This window comes from Ailuropoda melanoleuca, chromosome 2, assembly GCF_002007445.2.
Source record: "Ailuropoda melanoleuca isolate Jingjing chromosome 2, ASM200744v2, whole genome shotgun sequence".
NCBI lineage: Eukaryota > Metazoa > Chordata > Mammalia > Carnivora > Ursidae > Ailuropoda > Ailuropoda melanoleuca.
Window position 1 is genome coordinate 185,884,828 of NC_048219.1, and position 14,360 is coordinate 185,899,187.

The 14,360-nt window shown below is 40.6% G+C and overlaps 1 long non-coding RNA gene across 1 annotated transcript in view; it reads left to right on the forward strand.

Moving 5' to 3' along the window:
* Nucleotides 1-14,146: 14,146 nt before the first annotated feature.
* The window catches only part of LOC117801144, a 2,928-nt gene continuing 2,714 nt past the window's right edge, over nt 14,147-14,360 (forward strand). The window contains exon 1 of the long non-coding RNA XR_004623648.1: nt 14,147-14,353. This is a non-coding gene — a long non-coding RNA (uncharacterized LOC117801144). The remainder of the gene's footprint in view (nt 14,354-14,360) is intronic.

The window sequence follows — 14,360 nt, forward strand, 5'->3', positions numbered from 1 at the left end:
TGAGGGTTAAATGATCTTTAAGGTTCTTTGAGTTCTAAAATTCATTTATTTCCAGATTCCAAGAGCATATTAAAAATAACAGCAATAACCAGGGTCTGTGACTTTATTTTGTATCTTGGATTGCTCAAAATTATAAGCTCGAAACTTGGTTTCGCTGGAATGGATCAAAATGACTCAATTGTTTGATGTATAGACACTGTCTCTTTAAGCACTATATTTATCTTCAGTGAATTGTACTAGGAAAGATCTGTGTGACAACTCACATCACATTTGAAATGATACATGGCTTTCTATAGCAAAAACTGCTGTCTTTTATTTGATTTCTCAGATCTGTATTGAATTTCAGCAAAATTGAAGAGACAAAAAAAATCAGTTTATGTCTCAATCAACTTCATGAACTAAAAGACAGATGAGATTCCTTTTTTTGGCTTCGGGTTTCCCTGTCCCTGCAGCATTGTTGGAGAATACTGGACGTTGTCTGATCTATTCTGTAAGAACTCTTTTCTTTTCATAAGAATGCTGTGATTGACATCTGTTCCTTGTGTGGTATCCTTCTTTTGTTTCCTTCTTTTGTTAATAGAATGTGGATTTCCCAGTGAGCCACTCCTGTTGCACTCTTGGCCGGGAACAGCGATTCTCCAAGTGTGCTCCCCAGACCGCAGCATTGACATCATCTGGGAACTTGTTAGAAATGCACGTTCTCAGGCCCTGCCCCAGTGGTTTAGATAATTCTGGTGTTGCTGATCCACACCCCAGCTCCAGGCCTGGTCATTTATGCACTATGATTGGTGTAAGGATGGACATAGGACCTAGGTCAGTGATTTTCAAACTTAATGGTGAATCTGAATCACTTGGAGCCCTTGTTAAAACAAAAATTGCTGGTCCCCTCCCTCAGAGTTTATGATTCTTTAGGTCTGGGATGGGACCTACCCATTTTAAGTAAGTTCCCGGGTAATACTTGTGCTGCTCCTAGGAGATGCTGATGACCACATTTTGAGAACAACTGATCTGATCTAATGAGATTAAAACCTGAGAGTTATCTTGGAATTTCACATGCATGAGTTAGTCGATGCTTCATAAAATGCTGACTACCCCAAATCTTGGTTGGATGCAACAATATGTATTGATTTCTCTTTTATACAGGTGATAACTGTGATGACTGGCCAGTATTTGGCTGTTTGAGTCTGTTGGCTGGACTTGGCTCCAAGCTGTACGTTCAGTCCAGCTCTGTTCCATGTGTCTTTCATCCTCCTGCTCCAATGGCTACTCAACTCAAAATATAGTGCTTTAATAATGAAGGCAGAATGCAAGAGATCAGGTCCCAGTGGCTTAGTTTTTTGCAGCTCTCATCCATGTCAGTCATATCTATTAATATTCCATCAACCAAAGCAAATCACATGGCCAATGCCAATATCGAAAGCACTCATGAAAGTCAAAGGGGAGATAATGAATATTTACTGGATGGTATTCTGATATCTTATATCTGGGAAAAAGTGCTTTCTTTCCACTCATTTTTTAAGCTGGTAAATTGTAGTCTTGGAACTGTTAGTGATTAACTTTGCAGCCATGTAAGTAAAGATTGCCTCAAAATAAGCCAATAAAAAGAAAGTCAGAGCTGAGAGCGAAGTCCAATAGAATCCTGAAGACCTAGCCATCTTGAAAACCAGACTTGCCACTGAAATTTTTTGTTAGGTAAACCAGTACTTCTGTTTTTCTTAAACTATTTCTTGCAATTTAAAGTCCTTGAGTCCTTGCCATAAACTAAATATTTAATAGTAATCTTGCACTTTATAGAACTTCATCTATCCTTGAGACAATGAGCATTTCAAAAAATACAGCATTGAAGTTGCGTATTGAAATGTTTATTTGCCAAATTTTTTAGTAAAGTAGTATTCTAGAAGTTTGATTTAAGGTTGAATTTACTGCAAAGGAACTTGTCTTTAGCCAAAGACTTTCNCGCATTGAAGTTGCGTATTGAAATGTTTATTTGCCAAATTTTTTAGTAAGTAGTATTCTAGAAGTTTGATTTAAGGTTGAATTTACTGCAAAGGAACTTGTCTTTAGCCAAAGACTTTCAACACCCTCTAACATTTCATTTGGTCATACCTCAAAGGATTAGATAAGCGAAGTGGTTAAGAACCAGAGGTAACGAAAAGACAGCTCTATCTTCATAGGAGAACATTTGTTAGAAATGGCCTCATAATGCTAGTAACAGCGCTGCTGGCTTAAATGAATTTTTAAGCCCTCTTTTTCTCTCCAGAAATTCTAGCTCCCAGAAATCAAAGACTTCTTGTTCCCAGGCTGTGTCTACTGTTTCTGTTCTTTACTTCACTTACTCCTCTTCGCAACCCCAGGAAATCAGGGTATTCATCATGACCACTTTACAAATGATGAAGCTAAGCCTCAGTGAGGATACTCACTCCACATCACACAAGCGATTAGTGGTGGAGCTGGGGTTTTAGATCTGCTCCAAGGCCTGGGGTCAAACCACTATGCCATTCCGATTTAATACTTTCCCCCTCCAATGGAAAATTAGAGTCATGAGTCGGTAAGAAGTTGCTCGAGGAAGTCTAACTTTGGTAGCTTTATTGTTTCATTCATTCATTCATTCATTCATTCATTCATTCATCCACAAATCCAGCAAGTGTTGATTGAGACCCTTTCTATGCCAGGGACGTCGCTAGGACTCTTGACTGTGACCAGCCTATCCCATTCCCCCACACCCCTCCCCTCCGAAGCCCTCAGTTTGTTTCTCAGAGTATGGTGACTAACATAATATAATAAAAAAAAAAAAAAAAAAAAAAGGACTCTTGACTGTGGAAGTGTGCAAGATGTCATCTTTATCTTCATGCTTTGGTTTAACTATTTGTTTTCTGTCTCCTTTTATGGAGTGTTCTCTTTCCATTTCTCTTGAACCATGCAACGTCTTACCTGTGTGAAACCAGAGGAAGGTGTTTGTCCTTGATCAATGGCAATGAATTGCTCTAGGAAGTCTTTCAGATCTGATTTTAATGGCATTTTCGAGTGTTAAGATATCACAGGACAGAAAATACAAGTGGGGAATTCTGACAAGGGGAATGTTACTTCTTAATTTAAAAAAGAAGCGTATGTTAACCTTTAGACTTCAAAGAACACATCTGATACGATAAATACATAACCTAAGAAGTTGCTAATTCTGATGAAGGGATGAAATGAACTAGAAAGTAAAGCACAGTTTTCACTGCACTCAAGGCTATTTCTGAGGTGAAAGGGTGGAGCAATTTTCAGTAACTCCAACCATGAGTTATTTCTATGGCTTCCAGAAGAGGGAATGGATTGCAGCTGCATAGTCCTCTGGGAGCTCTGGATTTGTGCCAAAGTCGCTCTTTCTCAGTTTCTCTTGAAAGGAGTAGAAAAGCCGCACGTTTGATGGGACTGGAAAAATCGATAGTAACCAAAACATTAAAACCCATTCTTCAAATTAAGGCATTTTGTTATCTCACTGACAGCTTGATTTGAAAATCCAACTTTTAATGATGTACTTATGAATAATGCCAAATGGAAGTTATTTTGAGAGGTATAAAAAAATGTTGCCATGATATCCCCCAGCAACAAACAGATGCCTCATCGTATGGGAGCTTTTGCAAATGGAAAACCTCAGACTCCCGAGGGCCGGTGATCTGCCTGGGAGTCAGGGAAGTGTTGGCTTACTTTGCTGGGTAGACTCATTTGTGTTTCATGCATTTTTTAAACATCTTATTTCCTTCTTGCCAAATGTATGATGTTAGGAAATCCCCATTTCTGGGGAGTGGCACTTACCCATCCCCTCTTGGGGCTCTGACTCATTCCAAGCAGGACCAACAGTAAGATAGAAAAAAAAAAAATGGGGAAAGAAGCTCTGTTAGCACAATTACGCATCCCAATTACACTATAGGAGGCAGTGAATACTGGTTTCATAAGCCTGTATTGTTTTTTCTCCACTTTGTCCAGAGGTAACTATAAATATCTGTGAACCGTGGCCCCTTAAAGGTAGAGGAAAGATTGGTTTGCATCATCATTTGCAACTCTCAAGCTTAAAATCCTAATGGGAACAGTTTCTTTCTAGAAAGGAATCCTCTTTTCAGCTCTTCTAAATGTTAAAGGCAGAGTGAGGGGCCACACACTTCCCCAGTCCTCTAGCTTAGGAATAACTAATCCAATAAACCTAAGAGAGTCAATGTCTGTTTTGCCCAGCTGTTCAGCAGAGTCTGAACTTAGGAAACCATTCCCCAGAATGTGATGGGCCATTTGACTCTCTGGATCCAACGGAATATTTTTGAGCTGAGGTGGTATAAGGCCTCTGCCATGGCCTTGGGTCACCACTAGGAAATATTTTCAAAGAACACTCCAGAGCCTTCCTGGCTAGATTTCTAGTTTACTTGACTTTTGTTAAAAAGTAAAAATTCCTTTAAAAATTATTTAAATTGGTTTCAAGAACTTTACCATTATTTTATTTTATTTTTAAATTGCTCAGTCAGAGGGAAAAATAACATTGCAGAAGACGACTCCCTTAGAAACCCAAAGGGACTTACTAACCTCCATGCGAGTATTATGGAACAAGCTTCCTCGGTCAGTGGGCCATTCTGTTCAATAAAATACCCTGCAACTATCACTCACTATCTTATTTATAACTTGAAAACTGGATTTAGTAGTTACAGTTATAGTGCTTTTGATGAAATACAAAGTCATCAGCTTCAAAAGCAAATATCCTTTATACGTTAGGAATATATCCAAGAAACAATGACTTTATAGTTGGATATTAATATTAATGATGTAAGAAAATTGCAAACAGATTCCCCTGGAGAATCCTTGACATTAGTGTTATTTAAAGCTATTCTTTGTAAACCTTTGCACAATTACTCAGGCTTAATCACCATTACCTTCTCCAAGTGACCTTCATGAACCCCATTTGGGCATGTTTTGATCTATCTTTCACTCCTTATTCCTGTAAGATCAACTTTATGTGCTCACTATAGCATTTCTCTTGAGACTTGTGATTTATGATCATTCTATCAAATTATTCTTCCTTTCTTTCCCATCCCTAAACACATGCTTTCCCTACAGTAATATCAAAGGGGCAAGAGGAAGGCAAAGGAGTTTAGAGCTTTCATGGGAATTTCTCTCTTTGATTGATGTGTTCTCATCTCCGTAATTTACTCACAACACCTAATCACCCAGGTTCTGAACCCAAACGTGTTTATCTGCCTATCTGCTCCCTAATCATAGCTGCTCCTCTCCTGGGCCCATAGGCAAATCGACGCTTATCATGTTCCATCTCAGGCAAATGTGCTCCTGGCCAGGACGGGACTGTGTTCTCTAAGTAGACCATGGATATTCTCATTATTCTCAGGACATAACCAGGGTGGAGCGAAGGACATGCCAAAGGAACTCACAAATGTCAACTCTTATGATGTCTTAAAGTCTTTTCACCCTCTTAAAAAATCCAGTAACCCCCGTAAACTTTCTCATGTTTTCAAGCTTCCTCATAGGCATTATCCACATGTGGCTCTCTCAGTAGCCATCATGCCTTGAATGTTGTCTAAGAATCAGGAGAATCAGATACTGATTGCATTGGGATGATGCGGGAGGATAGAGTGAGTTGGTAGGATTGATAATTGACAATATTCAATTAGCGACTAGCATATAACATATATGTATAACACCCAACAAAATACCCACACATCTGTTTCATTCATTAATTTTCATAAGAACTTTTTCAGGGGTGATCATGTCTTTCTCTTAGAGAGTTTAAGTGATTGGCCCAAGGACATACCTAGTTGAGACTTCAGGCAATTAGCAGGTATGGTTCTTTGTAACTCATGTGCTGTTTCACCTAGATCTGATTTAACTGAATATATTCAGGGATGAGTTCAGCCTACATGGAAGAGATGATTGTCTATGCAGTGACATGGCAGAGGGGGGTGTGGGTTGAAGGAGAGCTTTAGCGGCAGAATATCTGAAGACCTACAATTTCAACAATGAGAATTTCACTCTCTTGGGTTAAAGGTTGTCGTTTGAGGATATTAATTTTCCTAGGAAACCGTAGCACTCTCACCTAAAATCAGTCAGTGGCACTATAGCTTGAGATAACTGGATGTTAGCCTTTGAGGAAGGTTCACCCACGGATGGCAAAGACACAGCAGGTAGGCTGCCATTCTTAGCTCCCGTGCCCAGCAGGTAGCTAGTGGCTTATACCTTCTGGGAGCAGAGGTGGCCTCCCATAATACTCCCCAGCCCAGCATCCCAGGCAAAAACCTACCTTTGACTAGAATTAACATTTGAATTGGAACCCATTTGGAAAGAAGGCAAGCACAGATGGGGAAGGTGTGGGGTTTCTGCCTAAGGAAGATAGGGCTGGGTGGAGGGCTAGTGTAGGGACTACAGTGAGGCAGCATTGGGTGACTGGCTGATAGGGAAGGCATGGGAGTCTAAGGGAACTGGAAGCAAAGAGTATCTGGGAAACTTCCAAATGAAAACATCATGTCATTAATAATTTTGCCTAAATTTGTTCTTATGTGTATATGTATTTAGTGCCAAATACTTTAGTAGCAAAACCCTGCTGAGGCTGAGAACTGAAAAGAAACCAGAAAGCAGTGAACTCTGATATTTTCAAAAATATTCCCTTAGGATCCCTCCTACATTGTTGTTGGGAATGCAAGTTGGTACAGCCACTCTGGAAACAGTGGAAGTCCCTTAAAAAGTTAAAAATTGAGCTACCCTATGACCCAGCCACTGCACTACTGGGTATTTACCCCAAAGATACAGACGTAGTGAAGAGAAGGGCCACATGCACCCCAATGGTCATAGAAACATTGTCCACAATAGCCAAATCGTGGAAAGAACCGAGATGCCCTTCAACGGATGACTGGATTAAGAAGTTGTGGGCCATATATACAATGCAATATTACTCAGCTATCAGAAAGAACGAATTCTTAACATTTGCTGCAACATGGACGGCACTGGAGGAGATAATGCTAAGTGAAATAAGTCAAGCAGAGAAAGACAATTATATGATATCTCTCATCTATGGAACATAAGAACTAGGAAGATCGGTAAGGGAAGAAAGGGATAAAGAAAGGGGGGGTAATCAGAAGGGGGAATGAAGCATGAGAGACTATGGACTCTGAGAAACCGAGGGCTTCAGAGGGGACGGGGGTGGGGGAATGGGATGGACTGATGATGGGTAATAAGGAGGGCACGTGTTGCATGGTGCACTGGGTGTTATACGCAACTAATGAATCATCGAACTTTACATCGGAAACCAGGGATGTACTGTATGGTGACTAACATGATATAATAAAAAAACATTTAAAAAAATATTCCCTTAAAAAAGAGATTTGAGGACACTCGCTCCTACAATGACTTCCAGCCTCAAACCCATCTTCCCACAATCTGCTCTTCATCCCTCTGCTCCCTCTTCCCTGTCCTAGCATTTTTTCTGGAACTGCTTTACCCCAAAAGAAGTTTGAGAACTGGGCTCCAGAACTCTGAAGTTCAGGTCAGTAATTTGAACTGCCAAGACCACAAAAAAGATTAAGACACAACATACCTTCAAGGAAGGCATGACATGGCTGGGAAGAACACACGGACACATGAAATGATAACTGGCAACATAATTAAGAAAATGGGAGATTAAAGGCAATATGGCCAATGAAAGGCAGAGGATGAGAAATCCAGGTGAGCAAAGGTCATAAGCAAAGCTTCTGGAAAGCTGTTGACTTGATCCGTTCCCAAAGAAACAGAGTCTATGTGGAGGTGTACATGCAGGAAATGTACTGGGAATCAGTACCTCTGGGGGACCCTCTTCGGAAGATGAGTGGGCAGAGGGAGTTGCTCAGCTGTGACATAGTTGCAAATGGCCTCTCATTTAGGAGCTGGGGAGCCGAGATGGCCATTCAGAGTTGTCTTGAATTGGGGCAAGGAAGCCAGGCCTTTGCAGTTTCCACGATCCACCAATCATTGAGTGTGAGCTTCCTCTGGGCGGTGATGTGACCTTGATCCAGAGGGACTCAGTTGAGAGCATTAAGCTGCCAGGAGTATCCGCAGCTGGGAGAACGGGTGTCTCAGTCCTCAAGTATGGAGCTGGTATGGGATCATAGCATCCACCACAGGTATGAATTCAGCTGGTCCTGATGTCTATGGGTTGGATTTGTGTGGTTGGAGAAAGGGGAAAGGGATCTTTCTGTCAGAAGGAGGCACAAGATAGGTTGTTTTTTTTCCCCCCCAAGTGAGAGAACATCGTGGCTCTAAGTTAAGGGTACGTGTAGGCAAACAGGCAGGATAAGAAACTAGGAGGAGGGCAAGGGGCTTCTGTCGGAGAATCTTGAGCATTAGTCATGCCTGTACGTCCTCACTTTCTGAACAAAATATCACATTTCAGCATGTAATATCTATTTTTAACTATACATAATTTTTCACTGATGCAAATGTAGGAGTGGTGGATATGGGGACCACTTGTAATATGAGCAAACTCAAAGTGTGATTTGGGATCATTTGCACATTTGCTTTCAAATTTGTTTCATTTTCTAACTGGTGATAAGAGTACTGATTTTATATATCTATATATATCTTTTTATATGTTTCTGGAGTTCGACTCTACTATAAGATGAAAAGTCAGTCTGCAAATATGGTAAAATCTTGTAGAGCAGCTTTCAGGTTTCTGAAAGCTGATACTTCCCTGTAACCTCTTCTCCATTTTTCAGAAAATGATATGTCATTCTGAAGGACACAGGCTAATTGACCCATTTATACTGATTTCTAAATGAATGAGAACACAGTAAAAATGGGGACCTACTGAGTGGGTTTGGATAATGGGCACTTGTTTGTAAGGTAATTATTACCAAGAATGCAGGGACACGTTAATTTTTTAACAGGCTGGGCATTTTGCACTTTAAAATGAGAATGGAAAGAGCGGTGGCTACTGAGTGGGATGATGAATGGATGGCGGACAGAGCCAGGACTGAGCCCAAGCACTAGCTCCCCAGAGTCTGTGTTGGATACTTTCCAGGGTAAATAATGATAATGATGCCACTTGTCTTATTTTTATTCTTCCCATTTGTAGAACTGTGAAATTTACTATCATTTTTTTTCTTTACTGAGCTTATTTTGAGGAGTTATTAATTTGGGTAAGATGCTGTAGATTGTTGTAAGAAAAGTTATATAAAGATATAAAGACTATAAAATAAGAATTCAGTGTCTTGGCAACTGAAAATCCGGTCACTGGTTTACAAGGCATCGTCTTCTGCAAAGTACATTTTTTGGGATAGTTAATTAGAGGACTCTGTGGAGTTTTATACCCCAGTGTGCCTAAGAATCACGTGGAGCTGGGTATGGCTCCTAGGGGTTTCTATTTCAGGAAGTTTGATAGAGCTCAGAAATATGCATTTTAACTTGTGTCCTGCCTGATTCTGAAGCAGGTGATCTGCTGTCCGTGTCTAGTGATCACTATGCTTACCTAGAAAAAGCTTGTCTGAGCAGAGGTCTGCACATGCCTAGGTCTAGGCGGGAAATATAAATAAGAGGGCTGATCTGGTGTAAGTCAGTTAGGGCCCGGTGCCAGCTCTGCAAGCTGGAAGGCCCGTGTAAAAGGTCAACAGTGCCTCAGTTTTAACTGGTTGCTGTCATTCGGGAATGTGAATCCAGAACTGCCAAAGAGCCTGATTTTTTAAGAGATGCCAAGAAGCTGGAATTTTCTACATCTCTGAATATTTAAGGGTTGATAGCTCATTGAAAAAAACCTAAAGACACGGTGTGCCACAGATAAAACATGTGTATGCTGGCTTTAGTCTCTGAGAAGCCAGTTTGATGCATCTGGTCTAAAGAAGGAAGGAATACAGGCTCTGGGATTGCACAGGGCGAGTTTCAATGCTGTTAAGGCAGAGTGGTCTCAGTTCATTGTCTCTAGAACAATTGGGTTTAAGCTGCTTGCTCCATGAGGTGCCTGGGTGGTTCAGTCTGTTGAGTGTCTGCCTTCGGCTCAGGTCATGATCTTGGGGTCCTGGGATTGAGCCCCAGATTGGGCTCCCTGCTCAGTGGGGAGTCTGCTTCTCTCTCTCCCTCTTGCATTCTCTCTCAAATAAAAAAAAAATCTTCAACTACTTAATCTAGTAACTACTTTGGGGCAAACCACAGTGAAGCCATTGACTATATTGCTGCTTGTGAATAGAATATTTGGCATTTAGCAAGAGTAAAAATACTGTTTTTTTAAAGATTCGTTTATTTGAGAGAGAGAGAGAATGAATGTGCATGTGCACAAGTGTAAGGGGGGGTAGGGGCAGACGGAGAAGGAGAGGATCCTCAAACCGACTCCCTGATCAACTCGGAGCCTGTCGGGGGGCTCAATCCCAGGACCCCAAGATCATCAACTGAGTAGAAAGCAAGAGTTGGACACTTAATGGACTGAGACACCCACGTGCCCCAGAGATCCCTTATTTTCGATTACTTCCTCATAGACTTTATTTTCAGATTTGCACAGGCAGCCCATTGCTGACAGCGTCCTTGGGAAAGGGGGATGGATGGGTTGGGATGGGCTTAGGACTTAAGCCTAAAGGTGGGAACTGGGTAGGACCAATAGCAGGGGCAGAATCTTCCTGAGTTCTTGGGACAGTAATGATGAGGAAATTAGATGGAAGGACCAAGATTCTAACCCAGCCAGACAGATACCCAGATCGCTGGAGTCAGAATGAAGGTGGGAGTGACACTTTGAACCAGAGGTCAGCTCATCACAGGGCTTTTTTTTTTTTTTAAATTTAAATAAAGCATTGGGCTCCATTTGAGAAAAGAGCAGTTACATGAATCTTGAGTGATCAGCGTTTTCATCTAAAATATCATTTTATCACTTCTGTGTTCACAGTATTTAAATATGTCTTCTAAGCTCTACCCTCCTTTGTGGCCCTCTGTGGACACCGGCCAATGGACTTTTGAAGGAGAAAGATGAACTCAGCCAAAGTCTCCTAATAGGAGTGGCTTTGGAATGGCTGCTGAGGGTGAATAGAAAATGCTGTTCCCGAGCTTGCCTTCTGCATCTGGAGGCAGCTTGGTTCAGCTGCACTGCTGCGGTGTTGGCTGGGGCAGAGAGGTGGCTGGGGGAGGAGGCGGAATGTGTTAGTGGTTCCCGAACATGGTTGCACATCGGTCACAATTCACCCAGGATGAGCTCACGTGCTGTAGTTATAAACAATCCCTGAATCTTGGGACCTTAATACAACCAAGTGTACTTCTTACTCAGCCTCTGAGTTCTACAAGGTTAGCGGGGAATGGTGGTGGTGTGTGTGTGTGTGTGTCTGTGCGTGCACGCGCGTGCACCCGCATGCTCACTGTGGTCACTCAGGGACTCAGGCCGATGGAGGCCTCATTTCCGTGTGAGTGCTTCAGTGAAGGCATTCGGCAGAACCACTTACTGGCTTTTAAGTAACTGCCTGAAAATGACACACGTCACTTCTGCTCACATTTCAAAAGCAAGTGACATAGCCAAGTCTAACTTCAAAAGAGGCAGGAACATGCAATCCCTGCCACAAGTTTATATGGAATATCTGTGAAGAGCCCTATTAAATACCACAACCCTCGAGACTCTGATTCATTCTGTCTTCCCCGATCATACTACTAATGTAGACCCGGAAGCCTCTGACCTGTCTCGTTGATCTTTGGAGGAACCTTCCAGCTGCGGATGGAGTCCTTTTCCTCACCTCTTGAAGAGGCACCATACGCGGTGAGTGCAGGACTGCATGCAGCAGACGTCCAGCCCGAGGAACCACTTTTAGTGGCCACTCACCCACTCTTCAAGAGGGAACCAAATGCAAAGTAACTGTATTTTTTATTTCTATTAATAACAAAATACTTACATAATTTCACATCCCATTGCTTTTAAGAGCACATATATTACAAATAAAGGAACTCCACAAACTTTAAAGATTAGTATTTATCAACACTTTTGTACACATACACAAATATTTTAATATAACGGTATCTGAAATGTTATTCATACAATTTTAGCATTGTCATAAGTATTAACTAAAAAGGTTCTTTTAAATTTGGTAAAAACCATATATTTTACAATCTTCTATTTACATTTGAAATGCTTAAAAGTTACAAAAACATTCACTTTGACCTTTAAAATATGTGTACTAGGACTTGGTATTGAACATATTGTAACTGACGGCAAACTTAGGGTTTGCTTTTGAGCTACACATTCATTGAAATTTCATGGCAAATATTCAGCTTGGCTTGATCAACGCTGCTCAAGAAAAAAAAAACCAAACAAATCATAAGAAATGTGCAAAAACGGAGGCTGGCAAAATTCTCAAGCTAGCGAGGTAAAAAAAAATATTATTAACACTATAAAAACTTCAAATAAATTAAATCTTTCTCTTCCCCGAGATGAGCTGCAAATTCAGAAGGTTCCCTTCAAGGCGTGTCTGACGCAGCAGACCCCCTCCTCAAACTTCCTCACTGGCTGAGATGGAGACGGTGGGCAGAGCCGCCCTGCTAATTACTGGAGGGCAGGTTCGCTCCGATCCGCGCTTTGACGGGTCGTCCCTGCACGTAATCTTCACAGCACGAAACGCAACAGGACAAGACAAAACGAAAATAGAGAAGTTCATGTTAATACTGCCAAGCACAAAATTAAAACCCAGAACAGTGACTTTTTTTCTTCCCCATAGGGGCACTGTGAGCTGTTGAAAACGAGCTTATCAGAGTAGTCCTGGAATTTTTTTCCAAGCCCATGCCAGAAGCATTTTGGCAAGATTTAAATTAGCTTCACAATACTGTTCAACTATCAGATATAAATTTATACATAATGACTTTATGATTGTATCTGAATAATTCCAGAATTTCATTTTATTCTAAAAGTTTACAATTTATACTGTCAAAATGCCAAAAAAGGGAAACACCTGAAAGCTCATTTAAATGTTTGCATTAATGGAAATAGAAGAAAAAAATACACCTTGACCTGATTTTATTTTGAAAATAATATTAATGTGCCTAAATAATATCTTCCTGTCAGATCTGTGCAAATAATGATGTGTAAATACGATAACAACAGTAGAAACCCCAGGCACCTCTAAAATGTATCTCTGTAAAGAAGAGACTTAATGAATATTTCAAATTTCTAGTTATGAAGGTTTTTCCACTTACTTGACATATTACTATGGTTTAGCTTTAACCCTCTTCCAAGACAGATTAACACTTCTGTCTGCACGAACACCAAGCATCTGGTATCCTATACTGCCAATAAATTCTCCTTATGATCAATGCCACAAGTTCTGCTTAAATAATTTGGGAAATGATGTGTCCATAGAGTATCTGAAACTCCCAGAGCAATATGCCTTTGCATCTTGCCTGCCTGGCACCGTAACAGAGTGGATCTCTTCCTTCCTCTGTATTTTATATTTGAGATTCGTTACTGCTGTTGAGTTTACCATGATGCTATCATCATCAGTGCTGAAACAGACGCCAAATGATCATCTTATATTTATGTTTCATCCAGTTACTTCCATGCATCACTTAGGCCTCCATCAAAGGAGGCTTTTATGTTTTTTGGCTACTTACAAAACAATGTGGCATCCTGGCTGTCTAGTTGTTGTCTCTCTGCCACTTTGGCAACCCCAACTGCTCCATCCCAATATCTCCATTTTACATACTAGCATCCACTTTATCCTATTCCATCTCTTTCTGTATACTGAAGTTTCTTTCACTAAGAGGGGGCTTCAGGATACCCTCTTAGCTAAGACTACTCTGGACACTCTTGGAATGAATTGCATTAATTCTATTCCTATTATTTTTTAAAATTTCTATGTCTGTCTATCTATTCTAACACTCTCTCTATTTTTTAACGTTCACTGTAACTATATATGTAATTTTTCTTCCAGAACATGTCATGAGTATAAAGGTATGTGAATGAATTCATGCATTACAGATTATGGTTTGTTCATGCATTACAAGAATATGCTAAAGTCTGCCCACCCTTCCCTGCACTAGAGTTTGAACCCAATCATATGGCCAGATGCCTTTTCATTAAAAAAATTGAGAAAAGCAGCAAACAATTGTTTGTTGTTGCTGTAAATCTGAACTGAGAAAACACCCATTTTTAAAAATTCTAGGGACTTTGCAGATCTTAATCACTGGCTGCTCTTTCTGATTTCAGGAAATTGTTCATTATAACCAACGAATAACACTTATCAACGGTTGTCATGAAAATAGCTAACTTCACTCTAGATATCTTGTAGTTTTGTTATGGACAATTTATACTTACAATTGATGATTATTAACTAGTTTCTCCTCTGGAATCTCTTTTACAGAGCTAGAAGTTAATACTTTGTCCTCATTTTAATCTAAGGTGGAAA